Here is a 13,569-nt window from a genome sequence, read left to right as displayed (position 1 = left end):
CTAGCACCCTACCTCCAGTTCCTTCCCCTGTGTGGAAGCCTGAGAGGCTTTGGGGGTGGGGGTGGTGGGAGGATATTTTGGGCAGGAAGTAGTTGGTAGTGAAGATGGACTCTTTATTCTGGCTTTGTGGTTCCTTTTTATGATATTTGCTAATTTTACCAATATTTTCTATTTTGGCTTCCCTGTTGACTTAAAATTTTTCCTCTCTTAAGGGATAAGATACTGTTGGGTGTTTACATCATGGAGCCAAAGCAGGACTTTGCTCAGGACTCCTACTTTTCAAGCAGGACACTGTATCCTTCATTTGTGAGCACAGGTTGCCTCTGAATTAGTTTAAAGAGATGTTAGGGTACTCTTATTATCAAAAAATATGTCCTTAAAAAGCAAAGATACGTTGTTGCTTTTGGAAAAAATTGAAGTATAATTGAATGTTATTGCTCTTTAAAGAAAGCCAGTCATTATGTTTGACTCTCAGAGATTTTCCTGCACATTGTTGTGTGATATCAGCACAATAGTGCAGTCAAAGAAGCCCAGAACTGTGAGAAACAAAGAGAAGGTGATTGGAATGAGATCCTCCAAGGAAGAGAAAGAAGAGAGCCCAGTCAGGGATGCTAATTCCCAGAGCTCTGTAACTCCCCTGGATTCACTGTAATCACAGGTAATCACATGGGGAATTTATGGAGAATTCACATTCCTAGCCTCTACCCCTGATCTCCTTAATCAGTCTCTGAGTCTGAAGCCTAAGATTTAAAAATAAACTCTTAAATGATTCTTTTGCAGTTTGAGACAGTTGAGCTCGATTGTTGCTTTTGAAACCATGGGTTGTAGATACCTAGGGGCCTGCGGTGTTGTTACAAGGCAATCCATGTACACAGGAAGTGAGTCCAGTCTGTGGTCCCAGGAAACAATAGGTGTGTACTACTGTTGGCCAAATGTTTGTCAATGTGGTTGAGAGTAATACACTTTGAAGTCTCTGAAAAGTGTTTCTAAACTCAGAGTGGTTTTTGCTCTAAAAATACAACCTCAGTCGAATGGGGGTCCAGGAAATTCTTTGGCATTTCATTCAAGGTCTCTTCTCTCAGGACAATACTCTGCTGTTAGCATTTCTCTTTTTCTAGTTTGTAGAAGAGGAGGCACTGTGGAAGCACTTCCTGTACCTTCCTAGGAGTTGGAATCCCATGAGGAATTTGATTTTAATTGCAAGAGAACAAAACTAGGAATCTAGAAAACTTTCTATGATATGACATGTAACCTTTTGGTTACATGATAGCCATAACCATAGCTAATCATAGCTAAGGTGCCCTCTGCAGTATCACACCCTTTGATTGCATGTCTCCTTTAATCCTTTAAATAACTTTGCAAGGGCTCATTATATACTCCCCATTTTAGGCAAGCAGAACATCCTATTTTGCAGTAAAGAAACTCAGGCATAAAAGACAAAGTAGCTTTCTTGTTCAGGGTCTGATAGCTGACAAGTGGCAGAGTGAAATTTGCCCAAGCAATGCCTGACTTGACAACCCATGTGTTTTACTGCAGTGTGACCTTTTATTGCCATCCCTCTGATTTCTGTCTGTTACAGGCCTCACTTTCTGGGTGCAGACCTGTAGTATGACTTGAATTTTCAACTTGCAAGGAAAATTTGAAGACCCACAAGTAAATATCCACAAATTATGATTCTTTTAATTACATCTATTACCACATGTTCCAATGGTCTTGCATTAGGGAGTAAGGCAGTGAAAAGTAAGGGAAGAGTGCCCTTTGCAGAACTTTATAAAATAAAAAAGCACTGGCAAGCGATCCCTGGTCTTATCAGATGATTTCTGCATGGCCTCTTTCAGGTGACAGTTGCCATGGTGTTTTAGGGGCAGAGGGAGGGAGTGAAGATCAAGGAGGTCATTCAGATTGAGTCTTGTCTGGTGTTTCTTTTCGGAGTTCAATTGGCAAAAGATGGCAGGGATTTAAACATTCATAAGAGAAAGGAGAGAAGTTATTCTTTTTGCTTTCTTGGTTTCTCAATGTTACTCTTGTTAAATAAAGGGGAAATGGAGTTTGTGAAGAGGTCAAGGTTGTGGAACAGGAGAGGGAGGTTGTGGGGGAAGGGCCGTGAGCCTAGCAGGCAGGGGGAGGAGCCTAGGGTCGGGGTTGGGGGCTAGTATACGTGCCTGTGTTTTCAAGGAAAAAATTATAGGAACAATTTGCTGAAGTTCCGGACAGCCTAAGCTTGGTTGTTTAAAAGAAAATCAGCATATCAACAAATGAGGTACAAACAGTGAAGGCAAAGGTGGGGTGGGGAGAATGACGACAAAGGCAAACAAACCAAGCCTTGAGAAGGAACAATTCAGAGTGCTGGGAAAGAAAGAGTTAAGTCACAGATGGAAATCTTTGGAAAGATAGAACAAAGGGATTGAAGGGTTATGTCAGAAAATGTGAATAACTGACAGCTATCATAGAATCATGGTCAGAGCCTTCAGAAGGCAACTTTAAGGACAAGTGGATTCTCAAGGACTTTGGAGCTAGATGGGGCCCTAGATGGGGCCATAGAGATCATTTCCAAATCTCTTGCTTTTCAGGTAAAGAAACTAAGATCAAGAGAGGTTAAAAGACTTTTCAAAAGGTTCTCCCAAACCAGATCTTATCTCAAGGAATTGCCCTTTGCACTGTGTAAAGAATAAATGGCTAGAGGCAAGAATGAGACAGAACCCAAGCAGAAGTAAAACTTTAAAAAATAGCTCTTAATTTCTCCATCTTCTCTAGAATTTATGAACTTTTTTTCTTGTGGGGACCAACGTATTTTAGAAGCCAATTCCATTCTGATAACTTCAGACCCTAAGCTATTCAATTAAATAATAATCTATTTCCCACATTGGAGATTATTCCCAGGAATGGGATCCCCCAGTGACTAATTCTAGTATTTAAAAAAGTGTTGATTATGTCTAATTGATTCCTAATCATATTTCAATTGCAAATCCCTTACAGCATCCCTTATTTATTCACACTCAATCATTAAACAGTTTTTTTTTTTTTTTAAGTATCTGTTTGCACCAAGTACCTACTGCACAGCAGAAAATAAAACAAATACTTTCCAGCTTATTATTATGCAGCTATTTTGTAATGGTTTGGACTTTAAACTTTTGGTGACAGGTCTTTATTTGTTTTGGACATTGTTTCCAGTTCCAAGCTATGCCACTGCTTTATCCCTCATCCATAATTCCATAAGTCCATAAGTCCCCCAAGATTCATAGGGACTTCTGATGTGGCTCCTCATTTATCCTGGAACTGCTTTTATGGCCTTGAAATGAGTCAGGACACATGGTTCTCATGGAGTTGATTAGAGCCAGTTTATACAGAAGATAGTTCAAAGTGAGGAGAGCTGATGGGGCAAATCAAAGCCAGAATAACTTGAGGAGAACCAGGAAGAGCTGAAGATCCTGAAGACAACCTGTTAGTCCAAAGGGGCTGGAATAGGAAATGAGTTAACAGAGAGCAAAGTGAAGAAATGGAAGTTGCTGTAAATATTGACTTTACTGAACTTGTGGGTTTGAGGTGAATAGCAACCGGCTTAAACACGGAAGTTAAGGATACATAGTGTACCTAGAAAGAGAACATAGGTGAAACATTCTGGTACATAAATCTTAGCAGTGTGTTCTTAAGTCAGTCTTCCAAGGCACTAGAAATAAAAGCAAAAATAAACAAATGGGACCTAATCCAAATTATAAGCTATTGCACAGCAAAGGAAACCATAAGCAAAAATAAACAGACAACCTATGGAATGGGAGAAAATATTTGCAAATGATAAGACTGACAAGGGCATAATTTCCAAAATACATAAACAGCTCATATAACTCAGTAATAAAAACCAAACAACCCAGCTGATAAATGGGATAAGACCTAGACATTTCTCCAAAGAAGCCATACAGATGGCCAGCAGGCACATGAAAAGATACCCAACATTGCTGATTATTAGATAAATGCAAGTCAAAACTACAATGAGGAATCACCTCACTCTGGTCAAAATGGCCATCCCTAAAAAGTTTACAAATAATAAACACTGGAAAAGGTATGAAGAGGGAACACTCCTACCCTGTTGGTGGTAATATGAATTGGTGCAGCATCACCGACTCGATGAACATGGGTTTGGGTGGACTCCGGGAGTTGGTGATGGACAGGGGGGCCTGGCGTGCTGCGGTCCATGGGGTCGCAAAGAGTCAGACATGACTGAGCGACTGAACTGAACTGAACTATGGAAAATGGGCTTCCCTCGTAACTCAGTCAGTAAAGAATCTGCCTGCAGTGCAGAAGACCTAGGTTTGATCCCTGGGTCAGGAAGATTCCCTGGAGAAGGAAATGGCAACCCACTCTAGTATTCTTGTCTAGAAAATCCTATGGGTAGAGGAGCCTGGTGGGCTACAGTCCATGGAGTCACAAGAGTCAGACATGACTTAGCAACTAAACCACCACTTTGGAAAATAGTATGAAGTTTACTTTAAAAGCTAGAAATAGAGTTACCATGTGATCCAGCAATCCCACTCTTGGGTATATAACCAGAAAAGATGAAAACTCTAATTTGAAAAGACACATGCACCCCAATGTTTATAGAAACACTATTTACAATAGCCAATACAGGGAAGTAACCTAAGTTTCCATCAACAGATGAATGGATAAAGAAGATGTGGTATATATACACAATGGAATATTATTCAGCCAAAAAAAGAATGAAATAATGCCATTTGCAGCAAAATGGATGGGCCTAGAGATTATCATATTAAGATTATCATATCAGAAAGAGAATGACAAATATATGATACTGTCTAAATGTGGAATCTAGAATATGATACGCTTCTCTCCAAATGCCACCAACATGGTGTTCAGGCGCCTCGTAGAGGTTGGCCGGGTGGCCTACATCTCCTTTGGGCCTCATGCCTGGAAGCTGGTTGTGATTGTGGATGTTATTGATCAGAACAGGGCTTTGGTGGATGGACCTTGCACTCAAGTAAGGAGACAAGCTATGCCTTTCAAATGCATGCAGCTCACTGACTTCATCCTCAAGTTCCCACACAGTGCCCGCCAGAAGTAAGTCTGGAAAGCCTGGGAGAAGGCAGATATCAATGCAAAGTGGGCAGCCACAAGGTGGGCCAAGAAGATTGAAGCCAGAGAAAAGAAAGCCAAGATGACAGCTTTTGATTGTTACAAAGTCATGAAGGTAAGGAAAATGAGGAACAGACTCATCAAGATTGAAGTTAAGAAACTTCAAAAGGCAGCTCTCCTGAAAGCTTCTCCCAAGAAAGCCCTTGCTGCTAAGGGGACAGCTGCAGCAGCTGCTGCCACTACCAAGGTTCCAGTGAAAAAGATCACCACTGGGGGTAAGAAGGCTCCAGCCCAGAAGGTTCCTGCCTAGAAAACTGCAGGCCAGAAGGCAACACCTCCTCCTAAAACTCAGAAGGGTCAGAAAGCTCCATCCCAGAAAGCACCTGCTCCAAAGGCATCTGGCAAGAAAGCATGAGTGCATAAGAGGCTATTCAAATCAGGATAAAGGTTCTTTTTGGGAAAAAAAAAAAAAAAGATACAAATGAACTTGCTTACGAAATTGCAATAGACTCGCAGACAAGGGAACAAATTTAAGATTACCAAAGGGGGAAGGGGGTGGAGGAGGGATAAATTAGGAGTCTAGGATTAGCAGATACAAACTACTATATATAAAATAAACAAATATTTTGTACTGTACAGTACAGGGTACTGTATTTAATATCTTTTCATAAACCATAATAGAAAAGAATATGAAGACATATAGTATATATACATCTGAATCATTTTGCTGTGCAACAGAAACTAACACAACATTGTAAATCAACTAGACTTTAAAAAAATAAAAATATTCATGGTGTACATTTTGGAGAATTCTGTGCCTCCTTGCAGTCAAGCATTTTTATGAGACTGGATGACAAGATAGTACTTATATTATTTAATAATTGTATGTTGTTTGATTCTCTGTTCTTTCTCCATCTTAAAGTGCATTGTACATTTCTTGACCATTGCACATTTCTTGTACAGCTGAACTTAGAAAAGGCAGAAGAACCAGAGATCAAACTGCCAACATCCATTGGATCCCCCCAAAAGCAAGAGAACTCCATAAAAACATCTACTTCTGTTTCATTGACTATGCTAAAGCCTTTGACTGTTTGGATCACAACAAACTGTGGAAAATTCTTAAACAGATGGGAATAACAAACTACTTTACCTGCCTCCTGAGAAATCTGTATGCAGGTCAAGAAGCAACAGTTAGAACCAGACATGGAGCAATGGACTGGTTCAAAATTGTGAAAGGAGTATGTCAAGGATATATATGGTCACCCTGCTTATTTAACTTATATGCAGAATACATCATGCAAAATGCCTGGCTGAATGAAGCACAAGCTGGAATCAGGATTGCCTGGAGAAATATCAATACCCTTAGATATGCAGATGATACCACACTTTCGGCAGAAAGCAAAGAGGAACTGAAGAGCCTCTTGATGAAAGTGAAAGAGGAGAGTGAAAAAGTTGACTTAAGACTCAACATTCAGAAAACTAAGACCGTGGCATCCGGTCACATCACTTCAGGCAAATAGATGGGGAAACAGTGGAGACAGTGACAGACTTTATTTTTGGGGGGCTCCAAAATCACTGTAGATGGTGACTGCAGCCATTGATTTAAAAGACACTTGCTCCTTGGAAGAAGAGCCATGACCAACCTAGACAGTATGTTAAAAAGCAGTACGTACTCCTTTGCCAACAAAGGTCCATCTAGTCAAAGCTATGGTATTTCCAATAGTCATATATGGATGTGAGAGTTGGACTATAAAGAAAGTTAAGCACGGAAGAATTGATGCTTTTGAACTGTGGTGTTGGAGAAAACTCTTAAGAGTCCTTTGGACTGCAAGGAGATCCAACCAGTCCATCCTAAAGGAAATCAGCCCTGAATATTCATTGGAAGGACTGCTGCTAAAGCTGAAGTTCCAGTACTTTGGCCACCTGATGCCAAGAACTGACTCATTGGAAACGACCCTGATGGTGGGAAACATTAAAGGCAGGAGGAGAAGGGGACGACAGAGGATGGATGAGATGGTTGGATGGCATCATCAACTCGGTGGACATGAGTTTGAGTAAGCTCTGGGAGTTGGTGATGGCAGGGAAACCTGGTGTGCTGTAGTCCATGCGGTTGCAAAGAGTCAGACATGGCTGAGTGACTGAACTGAACTGATATAAACACAGAGAGAGGTATAAAGGTATATGTCTTTTAAAATGTATATACAAAGATGAGGAAAGGGGATCAGTGGATTTGGAGCAGGAATTGGAGATGAGGGAGGATAAACTTAATGACCGAATTCTACTCCATGATTTAGATCTTTCCTTGCACCATCTGGTTCAGTGACCTCTGTTTCCATCCTTTGGTCAAAGGATAAATGTCACCAGGATATGTGTATGTGTCCAAAAAATGAAAGTCTGAGAGAAAAGAGAGAGTAGAAAGGGAGGATTGGGAGAAACAAGCTTGTTATTCAAGGGGAATTATACTTTCCATCACCTACTCCCATCCTTATACTATAAACCTCCTCATCCTTCCATGCACACCATTTCTCAGCTGTCCATCTTTATTCACACAGCTTGAAATCCAAATATTAACTTTTTTCTTGAAATTGAAGAAGGAACACTCTCCGCCCCCCCACAAGATACTTGAAAATAACCTTAGAAAATAAACTCAATAAAATCACATTACATATTTTAAAATCTTAGAAAACAAATGAAAAAGTATCATACCATTAGAGTAAGATGAAATCTCTTCTAAACAATATCTGTTTAAAATAAGAGTATTAAAATATTTAATTTTCAAAATAAAAAGCACATTTAGGGAATCCCCTGGCAGTTCAGTGGTTAGGATTTTGCATTTTCACTGCTGGGGCCCTGGTTTGATCCCTAGTCAGGGCACTAAGATCCTGCAAGCTGCAAAGCAATGGCAGGAAAAAAAGGCACCTTTATGTGAAATCATAATTTGGCCATTCTTTGATACCCATTCTATGCTAGTTGAGCATGGTGTATATGACTATAACCTCATGTCCTTTCTAACTCCCAGGAGCTTATACTGACATATGACATACTGAATGGAATGCTAGAGTGGAGTGGTCTGCATTTAGACTATTATACATTCATTAAGTTGTTTCTCCCTTTCTTTCACAGAGCTTAAGGTAATTATAATTGAATTTGCATATTGAAATTTAATTTTAAATTAGGTTAAAATATTAAAATAAGTCAATAATCTTTAGGCGTGCCTGTCTTTGTGACTTCTAGAAGCATGTCCAGTCAAAAACCAAAGTAGCTTACAGGTTCATGATTCTGTAGCTCCAGATGGCAGAGTCATCTCAGGAGGTAAATCCCACCCAAGCCACAGAAATCCTTTCTTTCTTTTGGGACATAAGGACCCAGTGAGGCCTCCCAGCTAGTTATACTCTCAGCAAACATTTATCAAATTCATTTCATATTTCACTCACCAGACCTGCATTTAGGGAGCAAGTAGGGTTAAAAATATATATACTTCTCAACATAGAAAAAGGGAAATGTTAAACAAGAAAATTAAATACAGAGAATTAAATAATAAAAACAGGTCCGGTGGGTAGGACTTAGCACTTTCACTGCTGTGGCCTGGGTTCAATCCCTGATCAGGAAACTATCATCTATAAGTATGGTATGCCCCCCCCCAAAATTATATAAAAAATACAGTATACATATATAATACAATGTGAGGAAATTTCATACAGGATGTGTAAAGTTCCAGGGGAAGAAGAAAGGAGATTTGACTTAGATTGTCACCAGCAATAAATTATCCATTAATTCATCCATTCATCCATTCCTTCCTCTCTCCCTCGCTCTCCCATCCCAACATTAAACAGATATTCATGGTGTTTAATTACTATATATAAAACACTATGCTAGATGTCACAAAATGCAAAGAGAATAAAAGCATCTTTCTGAAAGGATTGTTAACTCGGTATGGGAGACAAAACAGGTGAGCAGGTAATGCTCACTTTGTGAGTATTATGAGCAGCTGCTCTTTATGGGCCACTTTTTTGTCACAAGGTCATGTGATGCTTTGTCCTGCAGTGATCTTGTGAGGTAGATATTATTATCCCCATTTTACCAACCAGGAAATTGAGGTTTAGTGAGGTTAGTAAATTGCTAGGGTCATGCAGCTGTGAATTATGGAGCTGAAACTCTAACACATTTACTTATAACACAGTCTGTATTCCAAAGACTATATGGATTCTAGAGTGATTTTTTGGGTTTAAATTGCCTTTATCATTTATCAGCTGCATGATTTGGGGCATTTTACTTAACTTTTCTGAGCCTCAGTTTCCTCACACAAAAATGAGGTTAAAGGGATTAATTCCGTAGTCCAGTGGTTAATCTGCCTGCAGTGTACAGACCTGGGTTCGATCTCTGCGTTGTGAAGACCCCCTGGAGGAGAGCGTGGCAACACGCTCCAGTATTCTTGCCTGGAGAATCCCCATGGACAGAGGAGCCTGGCGGGCTGCATGCAGTCCGTGGGGTCAAAAAGAGTCGGACACGACTGAGCGACTTGGCAACTAATTGCCAGTGGTTAGGACTCAGTACTTTCACTGCCGAGAGACCAGGTTCAATCCCTGGTGGGGAAACTAAGATTCTGCAAGCCACACACCACCACCCAAATAAAATAAAAATGAGGTTAATAGTATCTATTTCAAAAGATTGTGGTGGAGATTTAACAAAACAAGGAATATGGCCCAGTGCCTGGCCAATCTTTCAAGATCACTACATTTGATGACAATTATTATTATTCTGGCCTGCATAGGTAGCAAGTGGTGAGTGTGCTAGGAAATGCAGATCAAATGTGTGCTCATTCAGAGGAAGGAAAGGTCACTTCCAATGGAAGGGCAGGAGGGTGAATACATTAAAAAATTGTGAAGAATTCACTTAAAATGGAATTTTTTTTAAGAAAGGTACGACTTGAGCACGTAGACTCTAAAATTTAGACTCGAAGACTCGGTGAGGAAAGCAGCAAGGAGCTTGTCACCTGTGGGAGGTGACAAGCAATAAAAATGCAAGTAAATAAATTAGATAATTATAGAGCGTGGTAATTAAGCAGGATAGTGAGAGAGAAAGCGAGATGCAAAGGTGGGGCTGGAAGTTAAGCCATTAGGAAAGAAAACTTGATTAGCAGAGAAAACCGAGTAGAGAGCTGTTCATATGTAGATCAACTGCTATCTGTGAATGGATACTGTCAATAGCCCAAACTGACGGAAATGCAAATACTCCTAGAAACAGGGGCTATTAAGACAGTTTCCTTTTTTCTGATTAAGCAGAATACAGCACCCCCTCCCCACCCCACAACTGATCTTTGAATGAACACATTCACATCCTCATGATTTTGATGAAAAGATAATTTTTCTTTGTCTTTAGTTTGCCCTGAAGCTAGAGGTAAGTAAAATTAATTAAAACTAACGCTATCACATTAAATTTTTTTTTTTTTTTTTTTTTTTGCTGTCCTGTGGCTTGGATTTTAGTTCCCTGACCAGAGATGGAACCCACACCCTTGATAATGAGAGCATGGAGTCCTAACCACTGGGACCACCAGGGAATTCCCAAAGCTGCCCTATTCTTATTGCTCACTCATGTATTCATCCATTCAGCAAATATTTTACTGAGAGCGTTCCATGTGCCAGGCACTACACTGTACCTGGGGAATACAGTGGATGGTCTTTGCTTGGAGTGCTCTTCCCTTGCTCCAGAGTGCTTTTGGAACAAGACACGTCAGCACCCCAGGCAGGTTCTGACACAGGTCTGCTGATATATTTGGATAGGGGTAGGAGAGGACTTGGTATTATAAGGGGCCCAGAGTGTGTTCTGAAATGGTCTTTGGTGAGAAGACAATTGAAGAGTTTTGGAAAAGATTTTAATGTCCCCAAATTTTATTTGAACTGAAACATTATTTGCCTTTTACATTCCTCTGTGCACCCCATTCCATGGTTCACCCCATCGCTCCTCCTTCTATACCTGTCCTCATCATTTGCTGTCCAAAGTTACCAAATAAATCTCCTCCTTTCCACCCATTCCAGCGCCTGCTATTCTTCACAGCCGGTCTGTGGGCTCGGCCCCAAGCCTTGAGGGGCAGTAAATGGATTCGGAGTTGCTGCTTAAACACAGATCCCCATGGAAACCGAACGTCTAAGAAAACAAAAAGAGAGGAAGAGGCAGCCACTGCCTGACCTTTTACGCTCACTCTCCAAATTCTTTTCGCTCTTGGGCGTGAAGGCAAGTGCTTATTTGTATAACTAATGGAACCAAAGAACCTGACCCCTGTCCCCACCCCCAAATGTCTTAAGAACGTCTTTGATAGTAAGTGAAGACCAGCGGGACACCTCCACCTGGTGGTAGCGGTATGAAATTGCCGCCAAGATGAGCGAGAAATGAGTGAGAGCCTGCGGAGCAGGCTTAGTTGCAAAAGAAAGAGGATGCAAAGACGTAACATGCAGAGGCCGCTCCTAGAAAAGTGTTTAGCATTTTGTATTTGCTCCTTTTCACATATACTTTAAAAATATTGATAACATCTTTATGTTGATGACTCAGTTTTTTTTTTTTTTGCATCTGATCCAAATATGGGTACACGAGGTCTAGTCTCAGACCTCACAACTCCACAGTAGATATTTCCTATCTGAATGTTTTGTCACCACAAAAGGAAGCCAAAAGGTGCTTTTTCCACTGTCTTTTTGATGTATCCTCTCTGGTTGCTCCTGGGGTGTGATTCTTTCTGCTGCCACTAGAGATGGTCTGTGCCCCCTTGTCCCCTCCTGCCCACCCAAGGTTGCCTCTCTCTCTCTGTCTTCAGGAGCTAGGAGGGAATAGGGATGGGGAGATCCATCTCCTTCCTCTTGTTTCTTGATTCCCTAAGACTTCCCAGGACAAATACAGCAGAGGACCTGTGATGTTCTTAACTGGAAAGTTAGGGCAATTTCAGAAGGGCCTTACAATGTAAGAAGACATAAAATTTGAAGCTCTAGCTAGCCTGGATTTTCCCTTTCACTATGCAAGGGAAGGTACCTCAAGACTAGGATCCTTACAGGGGTGTCCCCAAGTGTTCTCCCTTCACTCCTGACCTGCCAGTGGAGCCTTCAGTTTCTGGATTCTTCAAGTCCAATCTTCTGAGTTTAAATCCAGTCTTCCTACCAGTGAGAGAGCCATGAGCTTGCTGATTCCTATACAGCTTGACTTGTTAAGTCAGCCCATTTCTCTGGATCTTTCATTATTACCATTATTAATTAGTTAACACACTCTGAATCTATACTAAAGATACCCTACTTTCTTTTTAGCAAAGCTCTGGTCCTTGCCTTGCATTGAGGATTATATAAGTCTTTCTTACTCTTCTGGGAGGGCCTGGTGATATTGTAGAAACACTTTATTCTTTTTTTCCTGGCCCATTGTTTGGCTTGCATTCCCAGATGCTGGGAAAGAATGAGGGCAAGAGGAGAAGGAGGAAACAGGATGAGATGGTTGGATGGCATCACTGACTCAGTGGACCTAAGTCTGAGCAAACTCCAGGAGATGGTGAAGGACAGGGAAGCCTGGCTTGCTGCAGTCCATGGGGTTGCAAAGAGTCAGACATGAGTTAGTGACTGAACAACAAACAACAAAACCAGGGATTGAACTTGAGCCCCTGCAGTGGAAGTGAGGAGTTCTAACCACTGGACTGCCAGGGAATTCCTGGGTTTCAGTTTTATTTAGGGACTCACTGAGGACTACAGCCCAGGAGACAGCCTCTCAGGCAGCTCTGAGGAACTGCTGCAAAGAGGTCAGCGTGTCTGTGATCTTGGAGAATGGGGTGGGTGCGTGCAATCAGGCACACGTCTTGGTAGAGGGCTACTGCTAGTCAGGAGGCACAGATATCTTAGTTCATGATTTCAGTGCTTTCCAAGTATGGAAAGATAGGAACTTGGGTTCATAAAATTTTCTCTTGAAAACATCTAATAATCTGAAGGATATTCTGACAGTTTTCCCAGAGGATAGAGTGCCTCCTTCCTGAGCTCCATCCTGAACTACTTTTGGGCTGTGTTGAAGGTCAGCTACTGCAGTGGCTGAGTCAATCCTTGTAGAACTGGATGGCAAGCAACCATTTTTATTTGACACTTTAAAAAAAAGGTCTTTCTTGAGTTTGTTACAATATTGCTTCTTTTCTATGTTTTGGTGTTTTGGCTGTGAGCATGTGGGATCCCAGCTCTCTGAGGATGGGTTGAACCTGCACATCCTGCATTGGAAGGCGAAATCTTAACCACTGGCCTGCCAAAAAAGGTCCTTTTTGGCCCTTTTAGTATCTAATTCTCACTCATAATAGGTGCTAGGCTTGACAAAAGTCTTTTGACAATGAGTCCCTAGGATTGGAAGGGGTGAGAGATTGGAGTAGGAGAGTGATCCGATATTCCCTCCCACTATAACAGCATATCTTTTTGTTTTTGTTTTGTTTAGTTGCTAAGTCACGTTGGACCTCTTTGAGACCCCATGGACTGTAGCCCT

The 13,569-nt window shown here is 41.1% G+C and overlaps 1 pseudogene; it reads left to right on the top strand.

The window, feature by feature from the left end:
- Positions 1 to 4,842: 4,842 nt before the first annotated feature.
- On the top strand, positions 4,843 to 5,500 carry LOC136171918 (large ribosomal subunit protein eL14 pseudogene; annotated as a pseudogene).
- The last annotated feature ends 8,069 nt before the right edge of the window (positions 5,501 to 13,569 follow it).

The sequence above is a fragment of the Muntiacus reevesi genome, chromosome 7, assembly GCF_963930625.1.
Source record: "Muntiacus reevesi chromosome 7, mMunRee1.1, whole genome shotgun sequence".
Taxonomy (NCBI): domain Eukaryota; kingdom Metazoa; phylum Chordata; class Mammalia; order Artiodactyla; family Cervidae; genus Muntiacus; species Muntiacus reevesi.
Note: the sequence above shows the minus strand (reverse complement) of the source record. Positions and strands in the feature narration are given on the sequence as shown.